The sequence below is a fragment of the Emys orbicularis genome, chromosome 5 (genome assembly GCF_028017835.1).
Source record: "Emys orbicularis isolate rEmyOrb1 chromosome 5, rEmyOrb1.hap1, whole genome shotgun sequence".
In the NCBI taxonomy this organism is placed as follows: domain Eukaryota; kingdom Metazoa; phylum Chordata; order Testudines; family Emydidae; genus Emys; species Emys orbicularis.
Window position 1 is genome coordinate 91,360,714 of NC_088687.1, and position 12,899 is coordinate 91,373,612.

Below are 12,899 nucleotides of genomic sequence, written 5' to 3' on the forward strand. Positions count from 1 at the left end.
TATAACTCAAAGTACAATTTATGTGGGTATCTTTTGAACTTCTTTTTACTGATAATTTGTGTTGACACCCATTAACTATAGCATTAAAATGACTTTCAAATGTTCATAGGAATGCTTAGACACCACTTGTAGTTTGGTTTCTGATGTTTATTTGTGACATTTTCAGGGCTGGTGGGTTTTTTGGGGCGGGGGAGCAGTTGTTTTTTGTTCTTTAGCTTGCTGGTTAAGCAATGCTCAGAAAGAAAAGCTATGGTTAAAGCAGCTGGTTTTCCAGGATGTCACTAGCAATTTTAGCTGGTAAAGTTCATAGTAATTCCCAAAACTATGTCTAATATTTAACAAGCCCATAACTTGTAAAATTTGCAAGAGGACTTCTTCTTTTGTGATGGTGGTGGTGGTAGTGGTGTTATTATTATTATTATTATTAAAGTGGTCATCAAGAGGTTACTCAAAGTAGTATGAGTTGGAGTCATGCTCCATCCCTCCCTTACTTGCTCTTTTAATTAGTGTGTGTTTTCCCCACAACTGTGTTTGTATATAGTTGAATAAAGCAGCACATTCCCAGCCTTCAGTATTGTAAGTAGAATGCGTTCCTTGTGCACTGAGCGGCCCTTACAAAACTGGTGACAAGAAAGAACATAAGAATGGCAGTGTATGGGAAACTTGAGGAGTTTAATGCAGGAATGTATGGAAAGATCCGGTACTGTTTTCTTGCAAATGAGATTATAGATAATGGACAAAAAGAAAGCAATTTTCCTCAGTGTCTGTGGCAATAAAAGCTACTTTCTCTCTTAAGGAGTTTGTTAGAACCTCAGACACCAGAAGTTTAGAACACCTGCAAAAGAGGTTAACAGAGCACTGCACATCAAAGCCGAACATTATTGTGGAATGTTTCAAGTTTCCTAGTAGAATGAGGAGGCCAGGTGAAAGTGTACTGTATATGTGACAGAGCTAAAAAGATTAACAGAATATTGTTCATTCGGAAATGTCCTAGAGGATATGCTGTGGGACAGATTTGTTTATGGCATTAATAATGAGAGAGAATTCACAGAAAATTCCTGGCAGGGGAGAGCTTACCCTGGCTCAAAGCAGTAGAAATAGGAACAACAATAGAAGCAGCAGTGAAAAACTTACAACATTTGCACTTACAGCAAATCATACAGATTCAATAAAGAAAATGCAAAGAAAGCTGGAAGGGACTCCAGGCTCTGGAGCGGTGTTTCCACTGTGCATCAGTGCAAAGCAGGACTGAGCCCACTAGTGAATACTGTAGTGACCCTGTGTCCTACACCAGAGAACCTATCTGGGTGGTAGGTTCTGTGCTAAGCCCCATAAAATATAAAAGCCAAAAAAGGAAAGGGGGGAAAAAAAGTTACTGGTTCTAGGGATCTGGGGACAAATGCAAAATCTGCTAGAAAAAGATCAGTTACAAGATCTAAAACTGAATTGTTGGAAATTTTTGGATGAGACCCTAGCAAAACACCAGCACTCCAGGAAGTCTTGGATGCTCACTCAATCGTTTTTAAAGAAGGATTTAAGACTTTGGAAGGTTTAACAGCCAGGATTTATATCCAAGATGGTGTCAAACCAAAATACTTTAAAGCAAGATCAGTTCCTTATGCCCTCAGAGAAAAGACTGAAACTGAGTTAGATATGCCCTTCTTTTCCAGCCAGTGACAGACAACGTCATGGCAATTGAGAAGGCCCCAGCCCCTCAGAACACAACTGAGCCATGACCACTGTGCTGGGTGCTCTACAAATACAAAGCAAAAAGACAGCCCCTGCCCCAGTGCCTAATTTGTAAAGAAAGTTGGGCCAGGGCTCAAGCAAGAATGATAATACTGTTCCTAGAATAAAACGATGTCCTCCACGCAACATGACCCCATACGCGCCATACATGAAAGGTGACCTCATATGTGCCATACTTGAAAGGTCATGCTTTCCATGCAAGTGTAGAATTGCATTCCTCACTAAATGCCACTGACAGAAGAGGTGAAAATTGTTGCTGGCTGAGCCCCAGCAAACCCCAGCACAAATTAAGCTCTTCCCTGCCCTAAAGAGTTTTTATAATCTATATAGATAAATCAAACTCAGGGGCGTGAAAGGGGTACAACACACAAGCAAAGTGAGCAATGAGGTGGTGGTGGCGGCAAACGTCATGTTAATTCCACTGTTTGGTGGGTTTAGGTAGGAGTTTCACTAAAGGGAAGGAAGGGGGACACTGAGGGGAAGGGGGTGAAGGGGACAGGGCAGTGGAGAAAATGGTAAGAGAAGTGATCCTCTCTTCCAAATGAGTGGCTGCATAGGTAATGTCCTAGCGTATAAACTGACAACTGGAATGGTGGACATTTATCTTTTAGTAACGCAAGAGATTTCTAATTTCAACAATCTATCTAGCAGCTATCAGATAGTAATGACTTTTGTTCACTATTCACAATATTTTAACCATAGACCATATAGCACCTCCTGTATAAGGCAGTCAAATCTCTTTAAAAACATGAATTAATCCTCACAGCCATCATATAATGAGGCATTATCATCCCAATTTATTATGTGGAGGAACAGAGGCACAGGGTCACAAATAGTTTGCTGTAGAGACAGAAATAAAATCCCGGATCTTCTGGCTTCCCATCTTATTCTTCAGCCAAAAGACCATGTTTTCTCTCACTGTTAATCTGCACTAGACATGAGGTGAAAGACTTTTTGGCCCATAATTAGTCTGTAGAGGCATGTAGCTCACATACACATGCTTAACATACACAATTTCCTCTCTCCCCTTTTCCCCAGATTAGAGTTTAAGCATATTATATTGGATTTCTCTTTCTTTTATCATTTATTTTTACAAACAAAAGCACTTTCTTGTCATTCAGTGCCAAATGTCCAAACGTGACTGATTAACTTTTGGCTACCAGAAATACATGGGTACCTAGCACATGTGCAAAACACCAACTTGATCAAACAGAGGAGCGTTTGTGCATGGAGAAGTGCTCACCTTGTTTTCAGCTAGTTTGCAGATTGTGCTTGTGCTTGTTTTGTTAGCAGCTGCAATGGGCATGCATTTGGGAGTGAGTCATATGTAACCTACCCTCCACTCAATGTGGCACTCTGTCTGCCTCTAATGGTGATTGGGCCTCATCTTTGTCCAGTGGAGCTATCTCTTTTAGCTCAGGGAATAGAAGCTCATGCTTTAAGATCCCGAGATTACAGGTTCTATCCCCGCTGCCAATAACCCACACAGAAGTGCAGTGTTACACATAAATCACAAGAGATAAAGCCGTGAGTGAATTAGGCAGCCTCTCAAAAATAATGTTCTTAAAGCTTTTTATACCACTTAGTATAAAACTGTCTATGTGTTTACAATTAAACATTACAAATAAAATAAAAAAGCCTTTGAAGTTCAGTTACTCATTCCATTAATTAACAAAACTGCTTTTGTTTATTTTGCTACAAACAAACCAAAATTGTAAGTATATTATAGGAAAAAAAACTACATAGGTATCTTTGTGTTAGGATGTCCAGAAAATTGCAGTATACAGGGTAAACAGGTTCAGGTAGAATAAAAACTGACTTGAAATTTCACTCAACAGCTCAAACCAAACCACTTTTGACGTTCTGAAAAGTTTATTATAATAAATTGCATTTGTTCCTTTTTTCCCAAGTTTGCACTACCTGGTTTCATCCGGGACTCGAAAGGGAAATAAAGAAATACAGAGTGAGGCTGTTCTTTCAGGTTTTCTGGTTCAGAAATGTGGAAATCTCATTTTTAAAAAAATTGTTTTCCCAGGGCTTCCTATTATAAAGGTGCCAGAAAATTAGTTCTTTCGGGTGCTTAACTGAACTAAATTGTCAAATCTTTGGAAGTTCACACATCACTAATTATATGTGTTTATGCACAGTTGTTACTTATTTCATTAAATATTTTGTCCATTTTGTATTTTTTCCAGCTAGGAGAAGGGCTTAGTTTATATAGAGGAGAAACTGTCAGCTAGGTTTGTGTGTGTTTGTTTGTTTAATTTAAAGCCTAGTTGAAATATAATCTGAAAACATTATTACTCAAGAAGGCTTAAGTGGTTAAAAGTTTTTGCAATGGAGAGTGAAGAAAGCCTTTTAATTGTGGGGTCACTGTAGCAGGATACTATAAATGAGTAGCCTGCCTGCCTGCCTGCTGGTCAGAACAGCCCTTGACTGGGATGCTTTGAGAGCACCATGAATTCTGATTGATTCCATTAATCGTATTGACATTTCTATCAATGGGGAAAGGGTTTTAAATTAAAGGTTTTAAAGCAGAAGTTAACATCAAGGGCTAGATCATGCCTAGGTCTAAGACACCCAAACAGAGAAAAAAATGATGATATGATATTCCCTGCACAGCCGCCTCATATCTTGGCTTACACATGGAGGGGAAAGCAGGAGCAGGAAAGCCTGATACCCCACTTTATCCCTACTATATTGGGTCAGGAGTAGGAGAATCTTGACTCTGGCCCTATAGCATGGCAACCAATAGAGCAAAGCCAATAAGAGGGGCAAAGTAATTGGCATCTGGGAAAGGAGTAGAGCAGATTACTTCCTTGGAGTGCAAGCTCCTCCTGAGGTGCTGTGCTATCCCTTAATCAGGGCCAGATCCAGTCTAGCCTTAATAAATATTGATTTGCTCATGAATTTACCTGCTGAAACTCCATAATATTCACTGTTTTAATAATCAAATTTTCCTGTACATATAATAACTGTCATATAGTATTTAAGCTCAATGTACGATTAGCAACCCTAACTTAGAGTTACTCACCTGGGTATAAGCCGCACTCTATTTATTATGTAAACAGAATATTTTTGTAATTAGGTATGAGCTCAGCCCAATCCAAATACTGAGGAAACTGGGCTTTGAAATCCACATCCATATTTTGCTGCTTGGATCCATCTCTGGTTTTAATTATTCATAACTAAAATAGCCAGAGTGAATAGACTGTTCATAGTGTTATTGGTACTACCAAAATATTCCATTTTACTTGAAATACTAAAAAATGCTACAGAGAGAGTGCAGATTTTTGGACCACCTTTTATTCACAGGGCTTCTTGTGGGGGTAGTATTCAGCATAAGTAAATGTGCCTGAGTCTGGCTTTTTATGTTTCTCAAATATAACATGTTCCTTAGCCCACTCTTGTCTACATTGGAATAATTTTGCTTCTAGGGGCAAGAAAATATAATATATATTCCTATCTGAAACACATGCTACCTTTGAAATTTCTGGTCAATAGAAAGTCTTTGAGTTTTCCCCAAATGCAATACTATTAATATTACAATAGAATGTAGCAATCAAACAATTTCTTGTGGCAGACACGGCAGAATTTGGAAAAAATGACCAAGTTTTCCTCTGTCTGTATCTGTTTTAGACTTTTAGTAAATAAACTGTGTAATGAAGCACAGACTCAGTGTTCTTGGGTGTTAATTTCCCTGGTAGCCTTTGATCTGTAAGTAGGAAAAATACAGAGATGATAAAAGAGACCTTAACTGCAGGGCATTTCCCCTCTCAGGCTCTAATCAGCAGTGTCAGGCAGCTGAGGATCTTCAATGCGCTGCCACATGGTGAGATGAGCTGCAGAATATAAAGTGATTGAGTGATGACAAGATGGGTCAAGACTGTATGTGAGAGCTCTTAGCAAGAAGAACTTTAAAATTCAGTAGCAACAGGTTCTTCTGTCAGTAAACAAGACACACAAAAGGCCAACTGCCTGGCGCGCTGGGGAGAGCACTTTAATTCTGTTCTAATCGGAGCTCTAACTGAAAAACAAAATACACTATACTGTCTTTTACATACGTGTTCAAAAGTCAGAAAATCTTATTACCCACTTAGGCTGGACATGGGGAAGAATTCCAAGTTCATTGCAGAAAACAGGTTGAGTTTTTTAATACATATGGCTTCAAAAATGCCCTGAGTCTGCAATTTATTTGTATAAGACCTGTTAGCTGGCATACTTTAAGTCATTTAAGTTGTGTCATCACATAGCCATTCTGAAACTTGGATCATAACTGCTGCATGAAAAATTGGGTCTTGCTGACTGAATTGCATTGAATTCCTGCATATCTGCAAACCAAGCAAAACATGTTAACTTACTAGTTACAAATCATTAGGAAAAAGTTCCTAACTGTCAGGGTGGTTAAACACTGGAATAAATTGCCTAGGGAGGTTGTGGAATCTCCATCTCTGGAGATATTTAAGAGTAGGTTAGATAAATGTCTATCAGGGATGGTCTAGACAGTATTTGGTCCTGCCATGCGGGCAGGGGACTGGACTCGATGACCTCTCGAGGTCCCTTCCAGTCCTAGAATCTATGAATCTATGAATCAGTATCCCAGTCAGAGGAAACCTTTTACATAGTAGTAATTTGCAGGCTATATGACATGCTCTATCTGGCACTATAGAATATACTGAATGAGTTCAAACAGTCCTTCCTCCATTTCAATCATTTCATATCTATTTGTAGCAGAGCAGTTGTACAGTAGCAGTTGCCCTTGTGACAACTTGATTTGAGGTACTGAATGGTTAGTTCTTGGCTATCAGATAATCTTTCATCTACAATTGATAACACATTAGTCTTTCCCCAACAGTATTATTTTAGTTTGTGTTTGTTTTCCAGATAAAAATGTCAGGTGAGCAGTCCTCATCTTCCAGCTTGTCATTCTAATGAACAGCTACAGCAATGCTGTTTGAATTTGCATGGATGACTGCCAAAGATCAATAAATGCTAATGGACATATTTTGTATTTCACTGTTCTACAACATTTATGTGATCTCATTACTGGAAAGAAGGTTTGTGATGTCTCTAGTTGCTAGAGGCTGGCATTTCATGGTGAGGTTCCTGACAACACTTTTTTTAAAGAATATGAAATAATTGATACCATTGTTTTTGGAAGCTTTTCATAATACATGGGTTTGGATATTTTTTAGCAGTGTTGTTAATTGTTAGCTGCCATAGTTGCTTCAGTGAATAATTACTGTACTTACATTCCATGCTGTGTTCATCCTGAGAGAGATGCTCAGCATCTTCAATGGAACTTTCATAGGAGTTGAAGGTGCTGTCCTGGACCAGCACCTTCCTCTGAAAGACTATAAAATGACATATTAAAAGCTAATCTAAACAGGAAGGAAGTCTCAAGCTCTCCATACCTCCTGATGACTGTCTGATACGTATGACCTGAGCTGGGCCAATAACTAATATTTTTTTTGGTTCAGTGGCAGTTACAAAATATCAACATCGTCATAATAAATCATTTCAGGTTGACATTTTATGGAATTTTTGGTGAATCAAAAAAAATTAATTTCAGGGTTGTTCCAGAGTGAGGATTTGAACCTGAGTCTTCTAAATCCCATGTGAGTGCCCTAACCATTAGGCTGAAGGGTATGAGAGGGAAGGGGTAGTGCCCACACTGCCTCCACCTCCTGGCCATTTTGTGAATGGACAAAATTATTTGTGTCAAATTTGTGAATAGTTTTGGGTCGACCAAAACTGCACCTTTCATCAAATAAACTAATCATTCTAAAAATTTTGCCCAGCTCTATATTTCACCCCTTTGAATGTTGACTAATGACCAATTCCCCAGTAGCATATAAGCTTTTGAGAACCACGTTAGAGTTGAGATCCAGATCTGGATTAAAATTTCTCCCAAATATAGAAGGTGCTTAGATTTTGTGTTAGTTTGACATCAACAGAATCATGAAGTCTTGCAAATGCTTTCTTTTCCTGCAAAATATTCCATGGTCATGTATTCTTCATAAGTCATTCCTAACTAAAATAATACAGTCATTTTTGCTGCCTGATCCTCTGGAATGGCCCAAATTCAAGGGAGGAGCCATTCCCTTTTGGTACTCTAAAAATGCAGAAAACCCAACCAGCTGGTTTCCAGCTCCTGGAAAGTGTGAACAGTGACTCAGTGCTGCTAGTCATCTCAGGTCAACAAAATCAACAGCACCCAGGGCCGGCTCTGACTTTATGCCGCCCCAAGCAAACAAAAAACCCAGGGCGCAAGGCGGCCGGACCTGGAGGCAAAGCGCAAAAAAAAAACCAGGGCACAGGGCGGCCGGACCCGGAGGCAAAGCAAAAAAAATACCAAAACCCCTGGGCGCAGGACAGCCGGACCCGGATGCAAAGTAAAAAAAATAGGGCAGCCCTGTTGCCCTAAGATTGGCCGGAATCCCGCCCCTTAGAATCTGTCGCCCCAAGCAGGAGCTTGCTCGGCTGGTGCCTGGAGCTGGCCCTGACAGCACCATTCACAACCAGAAAGGTTCCAGGTTGAGAACCTGTCCTCTAGTGTCTAGTAAATATGAATGTGTCAAATTCAGATGTCATGTGTAAGTTACATTACTTTACTCATAATTCCTTACAGCTGCTTGCACCCACTTTACCAATGTGTGAGGGAGCTTAAATTGATGTAACTTAACTATCAAGGAGCCAGAAGGAAGTGTAAATTTACAGTAGAGTGGATGCTACATTTTACATAATCTGTCTTCTTGATGTAAGGTACATCACCTGATTGAACTTCTTCACCTTTCTGGATTTTGCCAACAGATTATTTTAAAACATACACCATGTCTGGCTGTGCATTGAAATGTTTTTCTTGTTCTGTCACATCTCACAACATAGTATGACTATCACGAAAATGGGAAAGAGATCCAAAAGTCTTCCACAAAACGTTAATACAAACTCTGCAAAAGGAGTCAAGTGATATTAAAGTAAATCCCAATGTATGTGATAAAAAGCAGAATCTCTGAGTTTCAAATTCTTAAGAATTATTTATCCAGCTGCCCTCCACCCCATCTCCAGCTGCCGTTTTAACTCCTTCCTATGTGTAACTTTTATAAGACTTTTTGTAATGATCTCTACAGCTTCTTTGTTCAGTCTTTTTTAACCAGGGTGTTTGGTTTTAGAGGCCTCATTTATGATTTCAGGTTGTTTGTAAAAGCAAAATAGAAAAGACTAGTTCATTGCTATATGGATAAACAATAGGGAAAAAAATCCTTTAAAACTTTTATTTAATTCTTACTGCTTTGAAAACAAGTGCCATACAACATGTTAATATTATATTTTTCAGATGCCACCTAGTAGCTAATTTGTCCCATTCCTTCTTTCATAATTTTCAATGAACCCTAGAAATGACAACAAAGAGAAGTTCAATTAAGTTATCATAGGCCCTGTCTTCTGAGCAAAACAAGAGCAGGTAATTCTGTTCGCATTCTAACTGGTAATTTTCCTACTTGTAAATGCTTATCGGTTTTGTAATTGTAATATTTTGTATGTTGTTTATATAAGGATTATATGAATCATGGGAGCAACCTTAGATATAAATTAACAAAGATTTTTAGTATGGGGATTATAGCTGACTTGTAAGATACTTGGGAACATGCCTCTTTTTAAAAAACCAAACCAAACCTAATATATTATTGGATAATTATAGGTAAGGTGGGTTCACCTGATAGGAATAAAAATGTATAGAGCTGTATCTGAGCAATTCACAGCTGCTGGGCATTGCGCTAAATCTTTCAGCTGTCCTTTCAGTGTCAAACCTAATGTGTGTTTTTAATGCAATACATACTTTTGTTATGACAAGGTACTTATTATCAAAGAGATCTGTGTGGTGTGAAAAAAAACATGCATTAACACTGAACTGAGTGTTTTAAACATGTTTTAAGGTTAATAATGTACATTTTACTGTGCAGTGATCCACCATAAAAATGTCTCATAATAAGCCTTATCTATCAATTAAATAATACCACATTCAAAATCTCATAATTAAAGCATTTTCTGTCCCAGCAAAAAATGGGAAGAGTGAAAGGACTGTGTTATTTTCAGCAAACTGTCATTTATTTTTAGATACATTTTATTTAACAATTTAATGATCATTTTAAAATCATTTAAAAACAAGTTAGTTTCCAAACACTGGTCTGTATTGTACATAGCACTTTACTTATAATATTTTGGGTGGGTAGCTATTATTACCAGCTTTATTTATTTATTGGCATAGTAGTGCTCATATTATCCAACCTAGGTTGGGGCCCTATTGTACAAAACCCATGGTAAGTGAGGCTTTGTCTTCACTACCCGCCGATCCGGCGGGTAGCAATCGGTTTATCGGGGATCGGCTTACCGCGTCTAGTGAAGACGCGGTAAAATCGATCCCTGATCGCTCTGCCGTCGACTCCGGAAATCCACCTCGGCAGGAGGCGGCAGCGGAGTCGGCGGCAGCGCGGCAGCGGTCGACTTTCCCGCGTCCTCACCGCTAGGTAAGCCGACCTAAAATACGCAACTTCAGCTACGGTATTCACGTAGCTGAAGTTGCGTATCTTAGGTCGGACCCCCGCTGTAGTGTAGACCTAGCCTAAGTCCATACCTGTGGAGTACCTGCACTGGACATCCGCCCCACACTTAGGCTGTATGTTGCAATGCATTATGTAATTCCCTTCATGCCTCACGTCCACAAAACCGTCCCTGAACCCGCTGTGGGAAAGGTGAAAACCCCCCACTCCACCTAGGCGAATCTGGTGGTAAGGGAAAAATTCCTTCCCAAACCCCCTAAAAAAGGACAGCTAGTGCAATGCCCACAGCAGGTCCTTTTCAACCCTTCCGGTCCAGGAGATGAGTCAGCATCACCATGCTGAACCATTTTCCCCCTTTTTGCAGCAGCTTCTGATCTCTTTCCCCTCACCCCCCACAACCCATAGAGCACTGTTCCCTTTCTCTCGGCCAGCTGAACAAGATCCTCCCCTCCCCCTAGGATGACCAAGTGTCCGGTTTTCAACTAGAACACCCGGTCAAAAAGGGACCCTGGCAGCTCTGGTCAGCACAGCCGACCGGGTCATTAAAAGTCCGTTCAGTGTTGCTGCGGGGCTAACGCAGGCTAGTCCCTACCTGTCCTGGCATCGCGCTACACCCCGGAAGTGGCCAGCAGGTCTGGCTCCTAGGCGTGGGGCCACAGGGCTCCATGCACTACCCCCACCCCAGCACTGGCTCCGCACTCCAATTGGCTGGGAACCACGGCCAGTGGGAGCTAGGGGGCGGTGTCTGTGGGTGAGAGCAGTGCGCAGAGCCTCGTGGCCCCCCCGCCTAGGCACTGGTGCTGGTGACTGCTTCCGGGACACACACAGTGCAGTGCCAGGACAGGCAGGCAGCCTGCCTTAGCCCCGCTGCACCGTTGACTGGTAGCTGCCCAAGGTAAGCCCATGCCCCAGCCCTGAGCCCCCCCCAAACCCAGAGCCCTCTCCTGCACCCCAAATCCCTCAGTCCCACCCCCAGCCTGGAGCCCCCTCCTGCACCCCAAATCCCTCAGTCCCACCCCCAGCCTGGAGCCCCCTCCTACACCCCAAACCCCTCACCTAGCCCATAGCCCTCACCTGCCCCACCCCCCAACCCCCTGCCCCAGCCCAGAGCCCCCTTCCATACCCTGAACCCCTCATCCCCGGCCCCACCCCAGAGCCCTCACCTCTCCACACACCCCAACCCCCTGCCTCAATCCACAGTCCCCTCCTACATTCCAAATCCCTCAGCCCCACCCACCAGCCTGGAACCCCCTCCCACACCCCAACCCACACCCAGTGAAAGTGAGTGAGGGTGGGGGAGAGTGAGCCACTGAGGGAGGGGAAATGTAGTGAGCGGGGGCAGGGCCTCATGAATGGGCGGGACAGGGGCGGTGCCTCAGGGAAGGGGCGGGGCTAGGGTGTTCATTTTGTGTGATTAGAAAGTTGGCAACCCTATCTCCCCGCTTAAAAGTGTGGTGTGTTCATTAGAGCACATCCCCTCTTGAGTCATGCTCCCCACCAAGAAGGAACTGCCAGGTACTGCAGACTAGTTACTTGCATTGTGTAGGCAACAGGATCACAGGCCAGCCCAACTGGATGGGCAACAAGGTAGGAACCTTGCAGGTAGAAACTATGGAGTGTTGCAAAAAGCATATAATGTGAACAGGTTTTTGCTCTTGAATGCCTTTGCACCAATTTCATGAGACTTTTGTCAACAAAATTTCAGCTTCAGGGAATTTTCAATAATTTTTGCTTGGCTGAAACATTTCCGAAAGTTTGCAAAATACATCAAATTACAGTTTAATTCACCTGAGTGTTACAAAGAGAGGACTGGAAATGTCGCTAACCTGTAGACAAAACTAATAGATGGTGCGTATACATTTGGATTCAGTCCTGCCTAACCTCACTCCACTCGTGTGTGAGCAAGGATTAATCCCCTGAGTAAGGGTTTGCTAGATTTAGACTCTGAAAAAAATAACTTTCTTAAAAGTCTATCTGGCAGAACTGTCTCTTTAGTTTACCCAGTGGTTATTTGTTTAAGGTCTAATTGCCAATGGAAACTACTCACTAGGAACTGAAGCAGCCACAGCGCTTCAGGTTGACAGGAAACTGCACATTTGGCAACTGATTTGGGAACACTGGACAAGTAGACCATTTCTCCAAAATGCATGTTTCAGTAGAACTGGAAGGCAAAAGGGGAAGTAATCAGGGATTTTAATGAATACCAAACTACAGGCCTGAAGTTAGAGAAGAACAGTAGTCAAAATACCTGCTCCAACAGCACCAAAAGAAAAAGGAAAAAAAAAAGCTTGCTCTTGGCAAGCTGCCTAACTCATGATCTTGTCCAGGAATGAATGTTCCTTTATATCTGAAGGAGGAGAAAGAAAGACTGAGACTTTCATCAAGAATTTCTATCTCTCAATCTGTTGATTGACTTAAATATACATATATTTAAAGAACAAAGTTACTTATTTCATCAGATATAACTTCATCATACTGTATTTCAGGCAACTATGTCAGAAAAAAACATTTGTAAATTGTATACAAATCTGTTAAATGGAGTGACTGATGATCAGTATCCATTAAACAGCAATGGAAACGAAATATTGGGTT

General features: G+C 41.3%; 1 protein-coding gene across 1 annotated transcript in view; it reads left to right on the forward strand.

The window, feature by feature from the left end:
* DLC1 (DLC1 Rho GTPase activating protein) overlaps positions 1-12,899 on the forward strand; it is a 370,991-nt gene that overhangs the window by 168,776 nt on the left and 189,316 nt on the right. The window lies entirely within an intron of this gene.